Source organism: Mustela lutreola, chromosome 7, assembly GCF_030435805.1.
Source record: "Mustela lutreola isolate mMusLut2 chromosome 7, mMusLut2.pri, whole genome shotgun sequence".
Classification (NCBI taxonomy): domain Eukaryota; kingdom Metazoa; phylum Chordata; class Mammalia; order Carnivora; family Mustelidae; genus Mustela; species Mustela lutreola.
Window position 1 is genome coordinate 20,442,315 of NC_081296.1, and position 24,724 is coordinate 20,467,038.

Sequence of the window (24,724 nt, forward strand, 5' to 3'; positions counted from 1 at the left end):
ATCAAAGATGTGGACCTGCTTTACAACAGTGGTGGGATGCAAGGTAGGAGGCAGGACAGACAAAAATATATAATAGTAGAAACAGTGGGACTTGGTAACTATTGAAAGATGGAGACGAAGATGAGAGAAAAGTGTCAGCAAACAACCAGGCTCACTTCTTATCAGAAAAGAGTGATACAAATTTACCAGACAAGGCAATCAGGGGGAAAGTTTTTGTAATAAAAAGATGTGATGAGTTCAGCTTTGGATAAGTTTTTGAGGTACTTGTGGGACATCTGGGGACAGTAAGTGGTTTTAAATATAAAATAATAGCTAAAACTTACTTGATGTTATTATTTTCCAGAAATTTCTAAGTGCTTTACATATTTTCATTTAATTTTTGAAACAAACAAATTAAATCCATTTAAAATGATTAAAGAGTAAGATAAGGAGATTAAGTGACTTCACCATGGTTGCATGGTTAGGAAGTAGTTGAGCCATAATGTAAATCCAATAATTTGGCCCCTGAGTATACATTCTTGATGACTACAGTATAGATGCTAGAACAAGAAGGAAAAAAAAAAAAAAAAGAGTCATCAGCATGATGATTCCAAGGAATTGAAATTCTGGTAGAATATAAAGTAGACATTAGTGAAGAATTAGAAGTAGACGTTGAAGAAGAAGACAATGAAGAAAAAGAAGAGGGAGAGGAAGAGGGAGGAAGAGGAGGAAGATGAAGAAGATAAAGAGGAAAAAGTAGAAGGAGAAGAAGAAGGAGAGAAAGTAGAGAGAAAAAAAAGGAGGAGGAGGAGGAGGAAGAGAAGGAGAAGGAAGAGGAGGGGAAGGAAGAGGAGGAAAGAATTTATAGGAACATCAACAAATTTTTTAAAATTGAGCAGAAATATGAGGAATTTAAGAAGTAGGAAGAGAAAGAACAGTCAGGAAGTTGGGAAGGAAAACAAAGAGGTGCCATGTCATGGTACCCTAGGAGAATAAGTGAATGACACTTGAGAACCAGTGAGTGGTCCAAAAAGACTGAAATTGAAAAGTACTCTGTGTATTTGCATTCAGAAGTCCTGGGTGACTTGGTCAGAACAGTTCCAGTGTAGTGATGTGATGCTTGGCTAGATTAATGGGTCCAAGTGGGTCATGGACTGAAGAACAGAGCAATGACTTCTTTTCTGAGAAGTTTGACTATGAATGGGGAAGAGAGTGTATAATTATTTCCTTAGGATATCATGGGATGGAATAAGGTTTTATTTACATCATGATTTAAAGTATAGTCATATCATTAACATATATCTAGGTTGGAAAGAAAAGACCCAGCAAAGAGAAACATCTTAAGGATAAAGGAGAGGAAAAATATCATTTATGGAATGAGTTTTCAAAAAAACCAGAAGACATAGACTTCAAAGTGAAAACGGAAGATCAGCTTTGGATAGAGGTGTAAGTCCCTCTTTCTTTGGGATGGAAAACGAGAAGAATGGGTTTTGCAGGTGTAAGAATAGGCAGTTAAAGAGTCCAAGACTGAAATCCCCTATTTTCCCCAAGGGGTAGAAGATAAGATCATTTGCTACAAGAAAGGTAAGATGGATAGGGAAATAGAAAGAAGCTAACTGTATACATTTTCTAGGGCTCTCCTAACAAAATGCCACAGACTTGGTGGTGTAAACAACAGAAATTTATTTTATTACAGTTCTGGAGGCTAGAAATGTGAGGCAAAATTATTGGAAGGGTTGATTTTTCCCGAAGCCTCTCTCCCTGGCTTACAGATGGATACCTTCTCACTGTGACTCCAAAGGCTCTTCCCTCTGTGTGGGTCTATATCCAAATTTCGTCTTCTTAGAAGGACCAGTCATATTTGGTTAGGGCCTATCCTTATGATTTCATTTTGACTTAATTATATCTTTTTAAATCTTATGTCACATTCTGAAGTTCTGGAGGTTAGGACTTCAACCTATGAATTTTGAGGGGACACAATGTGGCCCATGACGCATGCAGAGAACTTTGGAATAACTACTTTCAAGAAGGGAGAGATGATTCAGTACACATGTATAGACACTTGAATGGTACAAAACCTAATTGGATTTAAGAGTCGGGCACCTGGGGGAGCCTGGGTGGCTCAGGGAGTTAAAGCCTCTGCCTTTGGCTCAAGTCATGATCCCAGGGTCCTGGGATCGAGCCCTGCATTGGGCTCTCTGCTCTGTAGGGAGCCTGCTTTCTCCCCTCTCTCTCTCTGCTTGCTTCTTTGCCTACTTGTGATTTCTCTCTCTCTGTCAAATAAATAAAATCTTAAAAAAAAAAAAAAAAAGAGTCGGGCACCTGGGTGGCTCAGTGGGTTGAGCCTCTGCCTTTGTTTCATGTCATGATCTCAGGGTCCTGGAATCAAATCCCGCATCAGGCTCTCTGCTCAGCAGGGAGCCTGCTTCCTCCTCTCTCTCTGCCTGTCTCTCTGCCTACTTGTGATCTTTGTCTGTCAAATAAATAAATAGATTCTTAGAAAGAGTCACAAATCGGTAGTGGGACACAAGGGTCTATTAAGTGACCTGTACATGTCGAGTGTGTATTGTGGAGAACAAGGTGCTAGAATGGCCAAGGAACCAAGGAAATATACCACATTAGTCAGGCTACATATCTAAGCAAATAAAGAAAGATGGGATAGAGAGAAGAAACTGAGAAATTAAGGTGCTAAGGGACCTGGTATTGTGTGCAGATTTAATGGAAGCAGGAGATCTAGAAAGCTATAAAGATCAGAGTTTGTAGTCAGAGCATGAGATAGTTAAGGTTTAATGGGTGGCACAGTTCCTGATAGTGTAAAGGTCAAAGTTAAGGTCGTCCTATAGCACTGATGGAATAGAGGTGAGGGCTATTGGAGTCAAAGTCAAAAGCTATGAGTCAGGATATTGACCGTGTCATTCACATGGACATTGGAGGTTTCTAGGATAAAAGTGAAGTGAAGAATAGAAAGTGTATGAGTCAGAGTTATCTGTGAATAGGAAGGAGAGAATGGTTCATAGTCCATTTAATGTGATCCTCTCGAAGAAAGAGCTTTGGGTTCCTATAAATATCAACCTCAGCATAAATCAAGCCAGAGTTAGCCACAGCTCTGTGGAGGTTGAGTTTGGTCAGCCAGCTCTGTCCACACGGGGTTACCCCAACAACCTGGCTAATTACTGCAGCCCTCTGCATTTGTCATTTAAGAATCAGCTCAGATAGCCTTGCATTAGTCAGTTAAGCCTCTGAGAACTCTTGATTTCTGCTCAGAACATGATCTCAGGGTCCTGAGATTGAATCCTGTGTCAGGCTCCGTGCTCAGCACAGAGCCTGCTTGGGAGTCTCTCTCCCTTTCCTTCTGTCCCTTCTCCCTCTTCGCATGCACCTTCTCTAAACAAATAAATAAATAAAAACTTAAAAAAAAAAAAAAAGGAAAAGAATTACCTAATCTCTAGTTGTGGTATACTGGTGAGGACCGTGAGATGTGGAATCACACTGCATAAGTTCAAATAACACACAGTCTTGTAACATGATGCCTGACCTGGGGCAAGTTACATAACCTTTGTGGAACTCCATTTTTTTCATCTGTGAAATGGAAACAGCATTAGTGATTTGGATTCCACTGCAGAGGGTTTTGAAGATTCAATGAGATAATTGATACAAAGCACCCAGATCAGCTCTGGATTGGCAGTAAGTGCACAGTCCATTTGAGCAATTATTATTAAAAAGGCTTCTTCTGAACCTGCGGCATTCACACATGGGTTCTTGCCTCTTATCACACTGTCCACCCGTCGTTTGTTTGAACCTGTCTCTCTTCTAAGCTGAGATGTCACTTGGGCACCTGGGCTGCTCATCCTGAAAAACCCACTACCTGCCGCATATTACGCTTAATGGCAGTTTATTGAATAAATTAATGAATGAATGAGAGATTTTTTTTTCAGTATTTGGATAAAGGGCATTGATAATAACAGAGGAGAGTGATTCTTAGCTCTCTCTGTCCACCTTTTCATGTAGACTCTCATTATCTAAGCCTTAGTTTAAATGGGGTTTCATTTCTACAAGACACTAACAAGCAAATATTCTGGAAATCACTTTTTTTTTTAAAAATCCTTAGATCTATAATCATTAGACTCAACTATGGCTCTACATTTTATAGCTTTGCACTTTAGCATCAAAAACTATCATCAGAGGCTGTGTCCATCATCTACCGTTGCAGAACAACGGCCGCAAAATCGTGGAGGAGGCAATAAAGCATTTATTTCTTTTGTGTCTGCAGTTCTGCTAAGGGTCGGTTTGGGGTCAGCTGGGCCACTCTGCTTCAAGCAGCGGATCCAGTTGGACTTGGCTTCCTGCTTCATTATGGACTGGGCTCTGTTCTGCTCCGTGTATAATTCTTCTGGGGCCCAGGCAGAAGAAACAGAAAGTCTTCTCATGGTGCATGGCAGAAATGCAGGCAGGCAAGCCCAGTGACACTAACACATTTCACCCCCCTGCTTGTGTTAAGCCTACTTACCTGCAAAGAAGTCCTATGGTCATGAGAAATCACCAAAGGCCAAACACACTGGACCTCTCAATCCTCAAAGCCCATCCGGCTCTGAAGTACCAGGTTCTATTCTGGTCTCCTTAACCCACACTCAACCCAACATTCCATTCCTTAAATGTCCTAGTGACTCCAGCGATCAAAATAAATCCTGTTTGCAAGATCTAATATTAATGTGCAACTAACACTTACAAGAAATCAACCAGAATTTATTTAGCACCCTGCATGTTTTCTGAATTAAAGAAACAGAACTACGAACAAGCTAGATGTTCACTGATAAGGAAATGTTACCCAGTGGGAAGGAAGACTTTTGGGGACCCCAAAAGTCCTGGCTGTGAATAGTTAGCACTCTGTGTCCCTGGGCATTTACCATCTGACAAGGTAAGACAATTGTCATCTTTGAGATTTCTCATCTTTTAAATAAGGGCTGAGCCATATCGGATGCTTTGTGAGTACAAGTCTGACTTTAAAATTTAGAATTCATGTATTTCTAAATAAAATGATTATTAATGCAATACTAATAAAATTGTTGTTGTTACCATATGGAAATTATAGTAATACGTTTTATGGAGGATCATGTGTAAAGTTTCCATACATCACAGTGAATAAGGACTACACAAAAAGATTGGTTCCTTTTGACAACCTTTCCCTTTAAATACACAACTGAAAAACTGAAGCAGATGTGCCCTGACCGAAAGCTACATGTTTTTCTCCTAATTATTCAGAGAAAAGGAAATTCCCTATTTATGTATTTATGCCTCTCCAAGTGCAAATTGACAAAAACAGATTCGCAAATAGTAAAAATATGTTTTGTTTTTTTTTTTTTTTTTTCACTTTAAAAGGCAAAAAACCTACAACTGGACATCTTTCCTCTGGGGAGATTAATTTTGATGATATCCATCCCCATTTGCCAGAAATGGGAAGATTCCTGGGGCAGCAGCACGGACAGGCCTCGGGTTTAATAAACAGGCCCAGGGGAAAGAGCAGGATGCCAAGAAGCAGCGTTGCCCTCTAACCCGGAGGACAAGTTAGAGCAGTGCCTCCTGGCCTCTTTTGAACGGAGACATCCTAATGGCTCTGGGTTGATTGTTTTTCCACAAGCTCCTTCGGAGTTATCATGGGAAGACTGCCTATTGGTTTTTTTTTTTTTTTTTTAATTTTTTATTTTTTATAAACATATATTTTTATCCCCAGGGGTACAGGTCTGTGAATCACCTATTGTTTTTAAGTGAGTGAATAAAAATTAGCTATATTGGTAAAGGTTCTTTTTTTTTTTTTAAGATTTTATTTATTTATTTGACAGAGCTCACAAGTAGGCAGAGAGGCAGGCAGAGAGAGAAGGGAAGCAGGCTCCCTGCGGAACAGAGAGCCCAATGTGGGACTCGATCCCAGGACCCTGGGATCATGATCTGGGCCAAAGGCAGAGGCTTTAACCCACTGAGCCACCCAGCTGCCCCATTTGGTAAGGATTCTTAAGCCTGTCCATGACAATTTCTCTTTCTTTTGAGAGAGAACAGTGGATCGTCGGTCACAAGAAAGTCAAATAATGAAGCTGTTTTACGAATACCTATCCAGTTTGAGGCACTGTATGTTTATTGTTAAGTAGTTGTTAAGTTTTCTCATCTTTAAATGGGAGATATGAAACTCAAGAGAGGTTAATGGCTACATGTCCAAAGCTTGTGAGTTAGTAAGTTGGTATCAGAGCTGAGATTTAAACTTGGGTCAGTGGATCATAGACTAAGATATTTCTCTGCCTGGCCACGCTGCGACTGATATGTGGACAGCACTGCCCATGTGTTTATAAAATGAGTGGAAAAATAAAACCAAATGAATCTCATGAAAAGGACAACAGTGTCTCCATCTTATTGAGGACTGTCAAATACAGAAGGATTGCTCGGGATGTCAGTTTCTTCTTGGTTGTAATGGGGATACATAAATCACAATTGGCTTGGAGACCTAATCAGTGTCATATAGAGCAAGACCTGGCAGTTCCTGGCCTCCAACAGACAGCAATGAGGATGGTGATATTGACAATGATGATGGCATATACATATGTTTGCATAGGAGGGGCTTTGATAATTTTTTTAAAGTTTTTAAATTTTAAATTTAAATTAATTTTAAAATTTAAATTTTTTTTTTTTTTATTTACTTGAGAGAGAAAGAGAGAATGATTGGGAAGAAGGGCAGAGGAAGAAACAGACTCCCCAGCAGGAAACCAAATGGGGGCTCTATCCCAGAACCCTGGGATCATGACCTGAGCCAAAGGCAGATGCTTAACTTACTGAGGCATCCAGCTCCACCCCCTCCCCCCGCCAAAGGGCTTTGATAATTCTGAACTGGGATCAGACAGCTTTTCAACATGCTTTCCATACTGAATTGATCAATTAAGACTGGGTGGTGGAGAAGGCAAGGTTTCCACTAGTTTTCTGTTGAATTACCTGGATCACTGTTTCTATTCTTCGCTTCATACATACCATGTACATTAGAGTCCAGTGATAACTAGACCCACAGTCTCAACCATCTGATGGAGAAATTTATCTAATTAGGTCTACTAGCTCTGAAATCATACTGGAACCAGATGGAATGTCCAAGATTTCCAGCCTCGGGGCTGGTGAAGTAGAATACAAAGGCAACTTGGATCTCTTGGCGGTGTTACAGAGGCCTTGTTTCAGGTGTCACCTGGCTATTTAAAAATATTTTTGAATAAAATGTATACAGGCCCCTATGAATCCATACCCCAATTTATTTTATGTATGTAATTCTTTTAAAGGAAGGAGAGAAAACATATGGCTTGAATCATAGTTTATAGCTGTTATATTTGAATTTGAAAATGTAGCCATGTTCTACAGTAGTATCTCAACAACTAAAACTGTACATTAAGCATAATTATATGGAAAGTTACTCAGCTCCAATAAATCATTGCCCTTGTAGGCTGGCTGGAACTGGCCTATGCTGTTTTCCTGCTACCTGCTGGAAAATATTCTCTCTAAAAACTTATATTTTAGGTGTGTTTTTGCAGTCAAAAAAAAAAATGAGTGATTTTTTTTTCTTCAGAGGCAAAATAAATGAAATATTTTATTTTTGTCACAGAGAAATTAGATAGTATCTCCTTCTCACTATTTCAAACAAATTCTGTCACCTATGCTATAAAACGTATGACTTCCCTACACCAAAAATGAGTTTTGTGTCTCTTTCAGAGCTTTGGGAAGTAAAGTGGAAAGGAACCTCCCGCGAATGTGTTTTTTTTCCCTAAACATCTCTATAGAAAGTTCCCTGGAGTTCCTCGATGACTTCACTTGCAATGTTAAGTGGATGCTGATGGGGATACATAGTAATAGTAACTCTTGAGTCTTTTGGAAGAGCTTAGGTTCTCTCTTCTATCCCACTTTTGCCAAACTGCAGGCTGTAATATCTCATAAGGTCACATGAAAATAGAAAGAAGAAGAAGAAGAAAAAAAAAGAAGGCTTCACAATCTTAAATGACAATGGCTGTCATCTACTGAATTTCTCCTGCGTGGGGGGCCCCTTACTAAGTGTCCCATGTGTTTTCTCAATGATAATTCACAACAAGAGATGAGAGAAATCTCACTGTCTCCATTTTACAAAAAAAAGTTAGCTTAAGATCCTTGAGGAAAACAGTTCAAAATCATCACACTGCTAGAATTTAAACATTGGCTGCTTTGCCTCCCTAATTTTCCCCATTCCATCATCTGTCTAATCCCCGATAATGGGATGTCTGGGGGCATCGTGGTAAGGACATCTATATGAAAAAGGAAAGATTATCTTTTTTCTCTCCTTTTTGTATACAATAGAAGTTTCACCAAAGATCAAGCAAGAAATAGTCAAGTAAGAAATGATAGCCAAAATGGTGTTCTTCTTAATAATAGTCTGATGATCTATCTGCTTAATTAAGGCCGACTGGAGGTAGTTCTGTAGAAAGAAGCATATAGTTATTGAAAAATACTAGTGGCCAGTTTAGTTAACTCATAGCAAGATGAACTGATTTTAAACTGAACTAAAGAGTCATTTCTTATTCTCAAGCCTTCTCTTCATTTTATTTTCCCCTCTAGCAGACTATTGGTATAGTTCTGAGAAGTGCTTTTCTATTCTGTGTCTAGTTAAGAAATGGACACCAAGGGGCGCCTGGGTGGCTCAGTGGGTTAAAGCCTCTGCCTTCGGCTCCGGTCATGATCCCAGGATCCTGGGATAGAGCCTCGCATCAGGCTCTCTGCTCAGCAGGAACCTGCTTCCTCCTCTCACTCTCTCTCTCTCTGTCTACTTGTGATCTCTGTCTGTCAAATAAATAAATAAAACCTTAAAAAAAAAAATGGACACCAAAATCATCTTTGGTGTGAGAAGTGTTACAGTTTCCATAGCATGAGTGACAGAAAGTGGTTATTTAAGAAAATAGACCCCCTGAATATATATAGCCCCCACCCTCCACCCCCAAAAAGGGACCTAGCTCACTTATAGATGGTCTTTCTTCTCCATGCCCTGACTTTCCAAAGTCTCAACCCCGGAGGTCCTTGACATAGCTCCAAGTTTTAATTTATCCCTCTGTGTACAGATTCACTAGGCTGGAAGTCAGACTTCTCTTGAAATATAGACCCAAGAATTATGAATAAGAGAACAGCAAAACAATCAACATGCAAGAAGATACTCCTTTAATAAGCACCTGTATTTTTCTAAAGGCCTGGAAAATAATTACCCAATGGTCAACCACCATTTGATTAAATTGCCTCCAATGATTCTAAGAGCAATGGTATGATGAAACAGCTAGCAGGGGATGGTCTGTGGGCCTGGGCATCTACATATTTACTGACATATTGGCTCAAGAAGGTGGATTTCCTGACTATCTGTGGGCATCTCACTGCAGCATTACCAAATTGAAAACTAGGATATGTAAAAGACATCATCAAAACCAGGACTTTTTTACATTTCCATTTTAAATTAGTGGGCCTGAGGGGATGGCCAAGAGAAGTATTCAGTTTGCTTAAAGAACTTTGCCGGTTATAGACACTGCACACTCCAAAATTAAACAAGGTGATTATTGTCAATTTCAGAACTGGAAGGGTCAAGTTTTAAAGTGCAGAAGGGAAAGCTTTCAATGACAAGTCTGTTCATATTTGCCAATGCAAATTGGGTAAGCATACTGAGAAGCTAACATCTGCACTGGAAATTGCCTATGTATGCAAATACACCTGTTTAGCTCTTAAATGTGGAGTTTGTATGGTTAATCACAATGTATTTCAGTGAAAATGCATTATTTGATCAAGTTAAGTAACTTGATCCCCTGCAATTAACTCATCTATTCCCAAATTTATATACCAAACACCAATTTATTATCTGGGTGAGGAGAGGGAGCCATCTATAAGCTTGAGATGTAGATGTCTATAAGCTTAGAGATATAATCACTCCCTTGTTTTCTATTTATCATATAATACATGATCATGGTAAGTAATTCCACCTCTTTGAATTTCAATTTTCTGATCTGTAAAATGGGTCTAAAATTATCCCAGTTGGAGGGATCATAAAATATAGATTATAATTCTGGCATTGCTCATAACTCTTCTGAGTAAAGACAGATCTTTTATTTTAACTACTCTATACTCTACTTTCCTACCTGTACAGTTGAGGTGGTGTTGGGATTGGAACTCAATGGCCTCCAGCCCAGACTTTTTGGACTCTGAGGAGAGAATTCAGAAGATCCTTGAACTCATCACTTGAATGCTGTAATGCTCTTTTAAAGTTGTGGCTGATTGTGTCTGGAAGCATTTCTTCCTGGGAGAAAGGTCCATTGTGTTCATCAAGTTCTCAAAGAACTCTGTGTCCCCCAAAATGTGGGGGACATGTTTCTACACTCTTTTTTCCCCAGTAGTAGCTTTTGATGATTCTGTGAATGGTAAGGTATTCAGATATTACATTGAAGTCACTATCAGTTTCCTTTTCAAATGTTTGGAAGATGGGGTGATGATTTCGTTTTAGGGTTTCTTAGTCAAAAGTCACTACATATCTAAAGGAACAAAAGGAACTCAGAGAGCATGTTGGGGATCTGTGGATCCCTGATAATAGAGGCAAAGTTTTGCGTGTGTGTGCATTTTCTAAGAAAATCAATAGATTTCATCAAATTCGCATATGCTTTTTCTTTTTTTAAAAGATTTATTTATTTTAGAGAGAGAGTGAAAGTGTGCATGCTGGTGGGGGAGGTGTAGTGGGAGAAGAAGAGAGAGAAAATCAAGCAGACTCCCCACTGAACTCGGAGCCAGATCTTACAACCATGAGATCATGACCTGAGCCAAACAAAACACGGAGCCAGATCTTACAACCATGAGATTATGACCTGAGCCAAACAAGAGTTGGACACTTAACTGACTGAGCCACACAAGCACCCCTAAATTCTCATATTCTTAATCATTAAAAGTCAAGAACACTGATTAGTGATAAGAATTGGTCCAAAATACTTTCACTAAAGATGAGCGATGGAGTAAAGACAGATCATTTTGACTATGATGCTTGATTGGCTATTTCAACTAGTAGGCAGATATGTTGTACCTTAAAAACAGAGCCATTCATTGTAAGGTGAGTTGATTAATGTAAGTGCTTCAGAAATTCAAATCCTTCCAGCTCCCTTCTTTCTTTCATTTAAAACCCCCTATTTTCCCTTCTTCATTAGCTAAAGCTCTGGACAGTAGGGCCATTGATTCAAACATTTCTAACATTTTGTATAGTCTCTCTCCCAAAATAATTACTCATACACCTGAAATTACTTTGTTTTCGTTTAAAGCAATTTAACATTATTAATCAAGAGCTTTAAAAATCCCCAATCCTTTGGCCAACTAATTGCATTTCTTTCTTTTTTTTTTAAGATTTTATTCATTTATTTATTTGACAGACAGAAATCACAAGTAGGCAGAAAGGCAGGCAGAGAGAGAGAGAGAGAGAGAGGAAGAAGCAGGCTCCCCGCTGAGCAGAGAGCCTGATTCGGGGCTCAATCCTAGGACCCGGGATCATGACCTCTTCAAATGCAGAGGTTTTAACCCACTGAGCCACCCAGGCAACCCCCAACTAATTACATTTCTAGGTGTCTATCCTAAGGGATAATCAGAAATATAGATAGAAGAGATGTTATTTTTAAATTTTTCCTTTTATATAATTTATAAAATCAAGTAACAAATATATTGGACTATAAGGTAGAGGGTTAAATAAACTATGGTGTATTCAGATAGTACTACATTATGTATCAATTACAAAGAAGCATATTCAAGGGCTTATATTGTGATAACAAAAAAAACTGGGATCCAAAACTTCATATTCTGTACAAAAAAAGCTATTAACAACAGTTATTGTCAGGTACTAAAATAAAGGATAATTTATTGTCTTCCTTACAATTTTCTATTTTTATACATTTTTACAGTGACAACACATTACTGTCAATATGTTTAGAAGTTTTTCTTGCACTTTAACAATGCTAATATATCACATCAACCTACAATGATCATGTACTATTACATATATTATTATGTTGTTCTGCGCATAAATCCAGAAATACGTAGATAAAAATGTTCGTTTCAGCAACTCTGCTGTTCAATCTTTCTATGTGTTTAAGTGGTTTTGAGATGAAGGATATATTTGCTTGCTCTGGCTAAGTTCCAAGTTTATTTGATGATGCTCCTCTTTCTTTCTTTCTTCTTCTCTTTTGTTTCTTAGACAAAATAAAGTTCCAACGCTGCTTATTTCACTCACGTAGGCTGCCACTCTTCCCAATCATTTTAAGTGTACATTTTTGAGGACGGAAAACCAAACACATTTTCTTAACTTTACCCTGGAATACCTGGGAAGGTAAAAGTGTTATGACTGACCAATGTCTGCAATAATTCCCGGCTCCGTTTTGCAGCCTTGTGGGATGATGGTAGGATGATAGAGAAAGGAAGGCCACAGTCAAAACTGTAGCATCCTTTGTGGCATGTTCAAACTTAAAATCCTTGAAAGTTGCATTTACTAAATCCCATCTCTCTTGAATTATCAATAGTAACTTACTGGTCTTTCAACATCATAGACTCATGCTGTGAAATTTTGAAATCCATTATTATATGCAGAGTGTTTGGGGGGAAATGAAATCCTGCCTTTGTGATTGTACCATCCACGGCAATTGCAAAGACATGCAGCCTGACAATGCACACATTCTGTGGATCTAGTATTTTATTCCTTTGCAAATGGTACCCCAGATAATAGAATATTCCCTTGTGTTGTCCCTGGCGTATTTTCATTTCTCACTGGCTATTTCATGCCATCCTGAGCATTTAGCAGAACACCAATACCAGAATGTCAGACTAGGTTGTCTTCCTATCACTGAACAAAACTATCTGAGATTTGTCTGGGCTTAGGACAAGAGTGGACAGCTGGGAGGCTTTTTTGGAGGAGAAAATGACACATTTCTGAACTGGAATGATAGACTGAGAAGCCTGCTGATCTGTGTTTATTTTTTCCTTTCTGGGAAATTAAAAAAAAAAAAAGAAAAAAGAAAAGAAAGAAAGAAAGAAAGAAGGAAAGAAAGAAAGAAACAACTGATAGCCTCAACTAACTAAAAATAAATCCAATGGGCTATTTCCCCACATCAAATCTACAGAGTTATGATAATTCCAATTAACTATAAACATAATGTTAAAAATCCAATTCCTCTATTCAAAAAGCTTGTAGGGGTTGGATATAAAAAACTTTTTGATACAGAAGTACCAAATATATGGTGGTAATATAATTCCTGCAATAGGTTAACTATATACTCTGTTAATAATTTGGGATGACACAATCCATGAACATCACCGGCAGGTTGGATTTTGCCATGTACACAATGGTTTTATTGAACATGTGCTACCAGTGAAACTTGTCTAGCTTACTCATGACCAGGCGGCTGTGTTTTATGTATATTTATATGTATATACATACACATATACACATACACACACAGTCCAGATCACTCCTTGATTTCCTGCAAACTTTCTGATAACTGTCTTACAGATCAAGAAAACTCTCTCTCTGATGTAGTTTAGGTTCCTCTCAAATGGAAACAACCACAAACCTTAACCTCATTTTACTCTTTTCTAAATAAGTATTCATAGGCTTTGTCAGTTTCTCTGAATGCATGAATAATCATGCACCATGGATAGGCAACCAGATCAGGAACTGCAGTGGGATTCAACTGTGAATAGGGACTTCCAAAAGCAGCAGAAGAATTGTATCTGGAACTCTCCTGTGTGATCGTCCCTCTCAGAAAAAGAACCATGGCAGGTGGCTGGTGCATCTTGGGGCCCATACAAGGAGTGTGTAAGATGGTCTTCCGCTAGCCAAAATTATTTTTTTCTACTGATTTTCATCTCTTCCTTTCAAATGTTTATATTTAGGTAAGTCGTATATACATGCATCTATGCATTAATATATCTGTGTATGACATAAAAATAAACACATGTTAAGGGTAATGTTTGAAAAAAAAGCTTACTGATGGGGTCTCAGTAAGAAAAGTTTAGATAATTTTGCCCATGGATTTTCAACTGTTTTAGTTGCCTATTTCAATTAATATTTATTGAATGTTTATCAATGTCAAGAAATTCATCTCTTAATTTGTAACTGCATATTTTCAATGAGAATTTCATCTCCCTATGTCAAGTTAAGAACAGCATTATGACTGGAATAAGGTAGGGTCCTCATAGTCTTTTCTTAGAAGAAGGACCGCTCATACCTGCTGCAGTAATGACTCATTTCTTCAGGGGGGTGGCTGATGCAATTGAGCACAGCAATGAACAGTAGACTTGTTTCTAACAGGCATGCTAACTGTCTGCTTTAGGGAGACCCAACACTAGGCAACACGCAGATGCTCAGGTAAGTGAGTAAAGATTGTCATTCTAGGGTCTGAATGCTGAGCCCCAGAAAACAAGGTGACATGCCTGGAGCTTGGGCTGCTGATCCTGGGATCCATGTGGGCAACAGGATTTCTTTAAAGGCAAGGCTAGAAAGTCAATGCCTGCTTTGGAAGAAGTGAGGATCTAGAATACTGAGGCAGGGGCTCTGGTCAAAAATGGAAACCCCGGTGGAAAATGGGGCACAGGTTAAACATTAGGGTTTTTACCTTATCCTTCAGTTTTACATGTTGAGGATGTGGAGAAATTCCTTGTTCCAGGACCAAGCTAGGTATGGATACAAGCTAGGTATGGAAAACTGAACATAATCCCTCTTATATAAGAGTCTACCTCTTAGAGGGCAGTCAGGAATAAATAAAATCTGCATGCTGATAAACAGAGAAAGAATGATCTAATTCCATAAAGACATGCAATAAAGGAAACTGGCCTATAACTGTGTTGGGAAATGAGTGTTGAGATGTTACCCTACATCATCATTTTAATATCATGGAATTTAAACATAGCATGACACCAGCCATTGAAAATTGTGACTCTAAGTCACAGTACCACATAGTCTGTGATTACCTAATAATCATGGTTTTGCATATGTGTGTGAGAAAGTAGAAATAAAAGTAAGAAAGACCAGAAGAACAATTTAGAAGAACCCAGCATGGATTAATTTATTCAACAAATTAAATATATTTCATTATTGAAAAACAAGATATAGTTCCCCTTCTCAGGAAGCTTACTTTGTAGTGAGATAGACAAGACGCAAATGACACAATAGGATTTTCAGTTGTGAAATGTGCCCCGAAGAACATAAAACCAGGTGATGTTGGTGAGTGGATCTGGAGAGTCAAAGGCTACTTTGAATTGGGTGATTCAGGAGGGTCCTTCTAAGGAAGTCCCATTTGATTTGTGACCCAAGAGATAAGAAGGACCGAGGTGTCAAAGGATTAGGGAAAATATCCTCTGAGTACAACAAAAGCAAATGACTACAACATCTCTGAGATAGGGGTAACCTTAGTTTGAAGACTAGGTACCTAAGAATCTCCATCTCTTCTCAGTACCATTGATATCCCTTACTTCTACTCTTTCTTTCTTGTGTTTGGAGGAATGGCAAAAGGTCAAGGAGGTACTGACATCAAGGTCAACAGCAGTCAAGCCACCAGCCTGAGGTTCCCTCAGTTCCTGGGAACCAGAGGTATGACTGGTGTATGAGTGGAGAACACAACCTAAAGTGGGAGGCCAACTGGTTTTACCTTCAGAGAGTTAGACAGGCCAGCAAACATCCCAGACTGGAAGTCTGGTCAGTAGAGACAATGTCCTGTCTAACATGGACACCATATGTACTTCGATGGGTAGAAGTCACAACAAGGCTGTAGAGAAACCATCCTTTCCCATAGAAAACACATCCAATGAGAGCAGCCTGCCAACTGAAGGGCAGAGTACCCGAAGTGGCTGAAGGGGGATGGGCTGGTGACGGAAGGCATTCTGATGAATAAGGGGGAAGATCAAGGAAAATTCTGTGTTAGCAGCTTTTGAACCACATGAAATAAGGTTTTCAATTTTTAAAAGCCCCCAATTTATTCCAGCATGTGCTACCTCCACTTGAATAATTCCAAAGGATGCTGCATCCAGCACTACAAGAAATGCTGGGTTTTGATAACATGAAAAAGATTACGGATTTCCTCAAAGTGCAAAGTTGTGAAACCCCCGGGGTTATATTTATCCCCTTCATATCTCTTCTGACAAGCAACATGGGGCATGTAGAAATAGTTTAAAATGTTCATGTTGAGAAACCATCATCCCTGAGTGCTACACTTCATATGTGCAAGTCAATGGAATCTTGTTTCCCCCAAAATTCCTCTTCCTCTAACCTCTTGTGAATTGCCATTAATATCTGATCTGTTCCTTTTCTTTCTTTTCTTTTTTTTAAAATTTTATTTCTTTGATAGACAGAGACCACAAGTAGGCAGGGATGCAGGCAGAGAGAGAGGGGGAAGAAGGTTCCCCGCTGAGTAGAGAGCCCAATGCGGGGCTCGATCCCAGGACCCTGAGATCATGACCCAATCTGAAGGCAAAGGCTTTATCCCACTGAGCCACCCAGGTACCCCAGATCTGTTCCTTTTCTTTTCTCCATTACTTTTGATTCTCCCCTACCAATATTTTTTTTAAAAGATTTTGTATAATTATTTGAGATATAAAGAATGAGCACAAGTGAGTGAGAGACAGCATAAGTGAGAGAGCACAAACAGGGGTGCAAGGAAGGGGCAGAAGAAGAGGGTGAAACAGGCTCTCCACTGAGCAGGGAGCCCCACTTGGGGCTCAATCCCAGGACCCTGGATGATGTCCTGAGTTGAAGGCAGATGCTTAACCAACTGAGCCACCCAGGTGCCCCAACCCTAACAATGATTTGTAAAGAGAGAAGAGGTCTTTAAATTCTAAATGACCCTGTTCTGGCTTCAGGTGTGTATGTGTGCATGTGTGTGCATGCATGTCTGTGTACACATGTGCATGGAATTTGGCATGAGAGAAAAAAGTTCAAATCCGGGTCCAGATACATAATAAGTATTAGAATTGGGATGACTACTGAGTTTTTCTGTTTTCCAGTTTCCTCTCAAGTAAATAGTGGAAGTAATATTTTTTCCAGAGCCTTTTGGTGAGCATAAAAATTATCTGTTTGAGAGAACTTACATCTGGGTGGCTCAGTCAGTTAAACTTCTGCCTTGGACTCAGTCATGATCCCAGGGTCCTGGGATTGAACCCCATGTAGAGCTTTCTGCTCAGTGGGGAGCCTGCTTCTTCCTCTCCTTCTGTCCTTCCTCCATTCCTGCTCACTTTCTCACTCTCTCTCTCAAATAAATAAATAAAATATTTGAAAAATTTTAAAAAGTAAAGGAGAAGTGAATTGGGGGAAATCGGAGGTGGAGACAAAGCATGAGAGACTGTGGACTCTGAGAAACGAACTGAAGGTTTTGGAGGGGAAGGGGGGGTGGGATGTTGGGTGAGGCTGGCTTTGGGTATTAAGGAGGGCACGTATTACATGGGGCACTGGGTGTGGTGCATGGACAATGAAATTTGGATCACTGGAAAAAAATTAAATTAAATTAAATTTTAAAAAATGTAAAGGAACTTACATGAATCAAAATTCAACAACAAGGCAAGATATTTTAAGACTTTGGTGATTGTGTTTAATATGATAATTAGAGATGTATAATCTGAAACTTTACATAAATTTGGGATTTTATCCTCCCTTTTCCATTTTCCTTAGAATCTGAGGTCCACATAGCTGTTGAGATTTTGAAGTCTTGCAGTACCAGAAAGATGGGAAGTTGTTCTCCTTAGATATGTGTTCCCCATTGCTGCCCCATCGCTTCTCGGCCTTTTGGCTAAGATCAAGTGTAGATATGTGTTCCCAGAGCTTTGGATTTTGTAGAAAAATGAGGCTTCCTAACGTAAAATGAATCTGAGATTCCAGGAATATACAAAACTAAGGCAATATATTACTCTTTGACATTCAAAAACTTTTGCTTATTAATTGCACAGTTTTCACACTCAATCACAATTGGTCTGAAGTTAGAAGGTGCAACCATGACAGAGATGGATTCCAGAGGCAGATCTGTTGACCCCTAGGGGCTTGGGACAAAAATTCTTAGCTAGAGAGGGAATAGATCAGCATTCATGTTTAGGCAAAAAAAAAAAAAAAAAAAGAAAAAGAAAGAAAAAGAAAAAACCTGTTCCAATGTTTGAAATCTGTCTTTATACCTTCATTTCCCCAGTATGAGGAGGTTGTGATACAGGGCTTCAGAAGTGAATTTTAAGTACAAAAGGACCGCTCTTACTTTAAACCACTCTCTTCTGTTCTTTTTCATACCAACTTCCTGTTGTTAGCCATACAAGTCAGGTAACTATCTATGTATCTTTGTCTATTTCTATATATCTATACTCCAAACACTTTCCCTTCAAAAATACATCTGTTACAGACAAACTATATAAATCTAGATCAGCTTGGGGTTAGAGGATGACTCTGGGAGAAAGGTGAATGGTTCCAATTTAATTCTGCTTACATTGAATGAGTATACTTAGCCAGGTGCTAAGTCCTAAGGCAGGTAGAACAGGAAATGCAGGAAATATATCTGAACTTTGGGGACACAGTGCAGTGAAAAAATAAGGTATTGGAGTTCTTAGTCACACATTTACCTTGGATTTACCTTGATGGGTTACTCTGTCATGTGGTAGCTCACTAAGTTACTAAGTTACTACATCTCTCTGTATCTCAGTTTATCTTTCAAATAGAAGGATGAGAATACCAATGCTATTGAAGTGTGTGACTCGAGAAAGATGGAAATCGGTCCCTGTCATCTGGCATGGGTCATAGGACAGAAGATCCTCCAAAAAGAAAATTCTCTTTGGAATTTCCAGAAATCTTAAGACATGGGCAGGCCAAATCCCTCAGAAATTACCATGGGAAGCAGTGGCTGAGTGAAGAATTCAAAGTTCATAGGCATAGCTAGTTGGTTCTCCTGAATATGGCACCAGAAATGGAATCCTTAGAGAACCTTCCATGGCGATAACGTGAAGATGCCTTTGCTCCTTTTATTCCAGTCGGAGCTCAAGTGCACCAGACTTCTCAAATTTGCAGAAGACCAATATCTTTTTAGTAAGTTCCTTTCTGCTTGAGTTAACCAAGGTAAATTTCTGTTATATGAAATCAGGAATCCTGATTAGTAGTTACACAGCTCGGTTAACTTTATAAGAAGGTGTCATGATTATTTCCTTTGTCCAGTGAAGAGGTTAGACCTTAGAGATATTGAATAACTTGAGTGGTCACAGAGATGAAAAGCAGCAAAATAAGACAGAACCAGACAACCAACTCCAAAACCTACGCACTCAAGCAGTATTGTGTCCTTCCCATGGCAGTGTCGGATGCAATTATCTCTCAGTCACATAAAACAAAATGATATATATCTATATCTGGAATCTGGATTTTATTCCAGAATTGTCCACCACTGTATCTCATGACTTTTTCTAAAGTGAAAGTCAACAAAAGGACTCTTGGTCTTGGGGGGCAGGATGGTGGGTCATATAACAGCACTCACAAATTGAATCATAAATTTTTTTTTTCTTTCCAAGTTTTAGAAAATTCCAGTTATTTGACATACAGCATGATATTAGTTTCAGGTGTAGAATTTAGTGATTCAATACTTCCACACATCTCCTGGTGCTCGTTACAGCCAGTGGCCTCCCCAGTCCCCATCATCTATTTAACCCATGACCCATCCTCCTCTCCTTTGGTAACTATCAGTTTGTTCTCTAGAGTTAAGAGTCTGTCTCCTGGTTTTCCTTTCTTCTCCTCACCCCTATGTTCATTTGTTTTGTTTCTTAAATTCCACATATGAGTGAAATCACATGGCATTTGTCTTTCTCTGGCTGACTAATTTCACTTAGGATAACACTCTATACCTCCATCCATGTCATTGCAAATGGCAAGATTTTGTTCTTTTTTAATGAATGAGAAATAATCCATTGTATGAAAAAGAATAAAGTAAATCTTTTTGATTAGAACCAATAAAAATCACATTTTGGAGTCGTTCTGTAGATATTCATATGCATTACATATCTATTTATTAACTCTGAGAGATTATAATTTGACTTCATAGGAAAAAGAAATATAACATTTTGTGTTGTCTAAGACATTTTAAGAAATACCAAGGTGCTGAATAGTAGTAGTCATCAACAAATAGAAGATCCCTAATGTTCATATGGATGAAACAGACTTAGAGTACAAAGGCCTCAATTCTACTAAGAGGAGTTGTAATAAAATGATCTCTAGGTTAGCTTTCACAACTCATGTCTAATTAATCTACATGAATATCATTGTCTTAATTTCATCCTGGCCTGGCCAACAGTAGTAATTTTCTCCATTGTAGGGAATGCATCTTTAACGTAACAATGTGATTAGGTGGACCAGGAGAAAATCAAGAGGCTCAAGGAAACAAATGGATTCTGAATTTGCATTCTGCAGCGCCTATTAACCTTTATAGAAACAGAGACAGATTCCACTGATTTTCCTTCATATCATCACTATCTGTATCGATCCCTTGTACATAGGAGGTGATAGTACGTGATCAAAGACTAAAATAAGAATCTGATGAATTAGTTTATAAAGTAGTATTCCCCCTTTCTACATTCTGGCTTAACCCATCGACTAAAATTTCTCTTCTTTAGTTCTCTCTCTTTCTCTCTCTCCCTTCTTTTTTCTTTTTTCCTTGATGCCTAGGGCATATTGAAATAATCCATTAAAAGTCTTCTCATGAATGAAAGAGAGAGAGAGAAAGGATTAAAGTCATGGATAGTACTGTGCATCCTGCTTAGAGTGAGGTATATAATGCATGAAATCACTGAACTTTGTTAAATATAATACTATATTTAACTATATTTATATTTATATTTAACTATAAATATAATAAATATAAATATAATACCTTATATTGCTATAGTATCTTATACTTTTAAAAAACTCATTTAATTTTCATAATCACCCTGATCTTAAAGATGCAAAATGCCTTATCTAGGAAGTGGCAGGTGTCACACTTCACATAGAATGCCATCTTCCACTACATTCCTCTGCCTCGTTAAAGAGAGGAAGGTTAATGGAGCCTTCCCATGAAAAATGCTAAAGAGATGTATTCCAAAGCTAATACTGAACAACCGTACCATGCTGAAAAATATTCTGCGGGAGTCAAACAAGGGGAATTAAGCAACATTCTGGAAATAAACATCAATAAGAAGTTTTCTTTCTTGTAGAGGTAGCACTAAAACCATGAACGTCTAAAACTCTTCAGTTTCAGCCTGGAGCAAAACTTGGCAATTCCATGATGTGTTCCAATCACTAATTCAGTCATTCAATAGATATTTCCCTAAAGGTTCCTCCTGGATGATAAGCATTCTTAGCCATGGAAGTTTGTCATTATAAGGTCACCTCAAGCTTTAGGAGACAGTGGGATGGACAAGGTGGAAAATCAGGGAGATAATGGTATTACTGAATCTATTCATAGATTGGATGAAGTATCAGAATTTAAATTCCTATGATATACTGGGATCTTACTCTACAGTGATATCTATACCTTAGGCATAAATATACATGTGAAATTTAAAAAAAAAAAGCAAAATAAAATAAATCAGTAAAGTACTGGGAAGTGTTCTAATGGTAGTCATGCTTTTGGGAGCTAGCTCCCCATGGGTATTCAAAGTACTTTTTAATCTCTGGTATTCCACGGTCATACTAAATGCTTAGCACCTTGTGTCTGCTTCACTAATGGTTTGTCCAATAAGCAACTAAAACCACTACAATTCAGCTCTGCAGAAGAAAAATGATGCTGGGCCTTAGAAAATATTGAACACACTCAGGGAGGAACCACGTAGGAGTCTGATGTGGTTCTCTAAACTTGAGGACATTAGGCTTTCATTGACAGATTAGACATTTCACAACTAACATTACTAGGAAGCAGAAGAAAAAGTGCTAGAGGTTTATGTGATAATCAGCCCACTGACAACAGCATTTTTAGATGGCAAGAATTATTTTAGGCAATAACATTGGTATGTGTTTTGTAGACATATTGGTTATGCAGAAAAGCCAAACAAGAATATGTACAGGTCCAGCCTAAGATTTTAAAAAGTCATCATCATTGCCACCAGCCATGTATTCAAAAATATCTGCTGAGTCTACAATGAGCCAGGAGTGGGCTGTATTCTGGGGCTTTGAATGGAACTGAACAAGAACTACAAGATTTGCTTTCTTCTTCTTGTTAAAAGTTAATGGAGAGCAACAAATACAGAGCCAATAACATCCCAAATAAATGCATAATTTACTAACTAATATGTGCCATGAACCAAAAGGAAAGGATGGAATAAGAGATAAAAATGAAAACTCCCACAGGCTGGGGAGAGAGTTTCTCGGAGGAGGTACCTGAAGATGAATTCAAGTTCTGCAGGGGAAGAAATATGGAGAGAAACCATCACCACTGGGAACAGCAGAATGAGCAAAAGCTCTGGGTGGAAAAGAACTAGACGACTTGGAGGACTTGAGGGGTCAGGAGTTGGGAATAGAAAGAGAGAGGAGGCCAGTGGTGTCGGTTGTTGCAAATATGGGTAGAAATAAGGCACATTGGCCTTTCAGTGGACTTGCCTCACTCACTCATGAATGTACTTAAGAGAGAGAGAATTTTTCTAGTGTCAAACACCTGAAAACTATATGAAATAGGGGTTATGTTGTTTACATCAGTAATCTTTAAAATAATACTAAGAAGAACAGAACAAACTGGAGGAAAACCATTTTCCTTTTGCCAAGCATGGGCATGACCCAGGCCCCAAAGCCTCAGAGAAGACTGAACCGCTGAACTTCCAACGCGCTGGTCGTTGTGATCTCCAGAACGGTGGAGCTTCAAACACAGAGGGAGAAACATCACACTTCCGCCCTTCTGTGTGTGACATAATTTTCCATGTACCTCTGTCTCACTTATAAATATCATAGGCAGCCACCGAGTACTGCCTGGTTGAATGATCCCCTTTACAAGCTTCTTTCTAGGTTTTGAGTAAAGGTTTCCCTTATTAATTTTACCAGCCAGCATTCACTTAGCATTTGCTGTGAGGCAAAATTGACAGGCAGGGTGACACCCGCCTGAGAAGGAGCCATAAATCAGAAATAATTTCCAAAATTGGCTGAGGGGCTGAAGTGTTGAATAGGCAAATACAGGTAAAAATCTCTTTATTAGGGCTGACAGGGACAGCAAATGTCAGAGAAGTGTTTCCTAATGTACCAGGCGAGATTAATTTTGGGGGCCCTTCCTGAGTCGATGTGATGTTGCCTGTTCTCTAACAAGTGCAACTCCTGGGGCTCCATAGGAGGGGAGTGGTGGGGCTGTTAATTGAAGAAGGAGCTAACTTGGCTCTGGAGCATTCCCCTGCTCTTCGAAAATCACTCTTCTGCTTTAGACTCTTTTTTGTGTGGGTGACGGAAAAGAGGTATATGTCATGATCCAAAGAATTCAAGAAGATAATGAAGCCACACAAGGTAGCCAAAAGGGACGAAATAATCCACTGCAATGGGAACAGAAGAAAACTTTCATGAAAAATGGGGATCTGTGACAGTAGAATGGCATATGTGTATAATCTCCTCCATTAAAAAAAAGAATCCAATTCACATCTTGAGGGAAAACAATAATGCCATATTTTTCTTCTAGTTCGGTTCCATGGAGATTCAGGCATAGGCCCTCTCCAACCCAGCTTCCCAGATCTCCATTAGAAGGATAAAATTTGGTCATTTTATAAACTGTACACAGATGCTTGTGCTGTAAATTCAAAAAAAAAAAATTGCAGTGCTTTTTTTTTTCCCCCCCTCCAGATATCTATTTAAAGCTGTTTTCTAAGTTATAGCTGACAACAGCAAGATGAAAAAATAGAAAATAGGATGAAAATTATATGCTGGGCAAAATTATACCCCAGTACATTCTGAAAAGTCTACACAGTAGCAAAATAGTAATCCCATCCTGGAATGTTCTCCTCCTAACAGTTGATAAAACAGATCAGACTAGAGACTTTAAGGCATAGATATCATTAAGAAGACTTATTTTTAGATAATGAAGGAATGAAGATATTTACTAGCTAGAATCAGGAATATAAATAATACTTTTGAGGGCCAACCCATTGGGCAAGCAAAAATACCCAGATAAGAAAACGCTGAGCAGCTGCTAATATCAGACATCAATTTTCTGAGGACACTGCACTAGGCACTTTGCAATCTCAATCTTCACAAATCCTTCAAAGCACTTGTTTGCATCAAACTCAGTGCAAGCAAAAGAAGCTCAAAATAATAGTGATTTAGATAAGACAGGGTGGTAATTCTTTGAAACAAAACTCTGTTGAGGTTAGCAGCTCCAGATCGACATTGTGATTCTGCCCCTCAATGTCCCACCAGATAACTCGTCGACTTTCACCCCATTTTTCTAATCCCCTGAGGGTGTGGTCCTCTCCCTCCTGGTCAAGATGGCGGCTAGAGCTCCAGCTTCTCATGTATGTTCTGAGTGTCAAGATGAGGAACAGATGATGAGAAGAAACAAGGACCTGCCTCAGCTCTTTTTTCCAGAAAGTTTCTGGGAGTAGTTACATGACATTTACATCTTATCATCTGAAGTTAACTGCAAAAGAGTCTGCAAATGGTAGCTTTTATTCTGGGCAGCCATGTGCCAGCTAGAACCAGGATTTGTCTTATTGTCTTGCTATAGAAGAAGGCAAGAAGGACTATTGGGAGACAATTAAT

At 38.8% G+C, this 24,724-nt stretch overlaps 1 pseudogene; it reads left to right on the plus strand.

Moving 5' to 3' along the window:
• Positions 1-17,775: 17,775 nt before the first annotated feature.
• On the plus strand, positions 17,776-17,981 carry LOC131837323 (U2 spliceosomal RNA; annotated as a pseudogene).
• Positions 17,982-24,724: the final 6,743 nt, after the last annotated feature.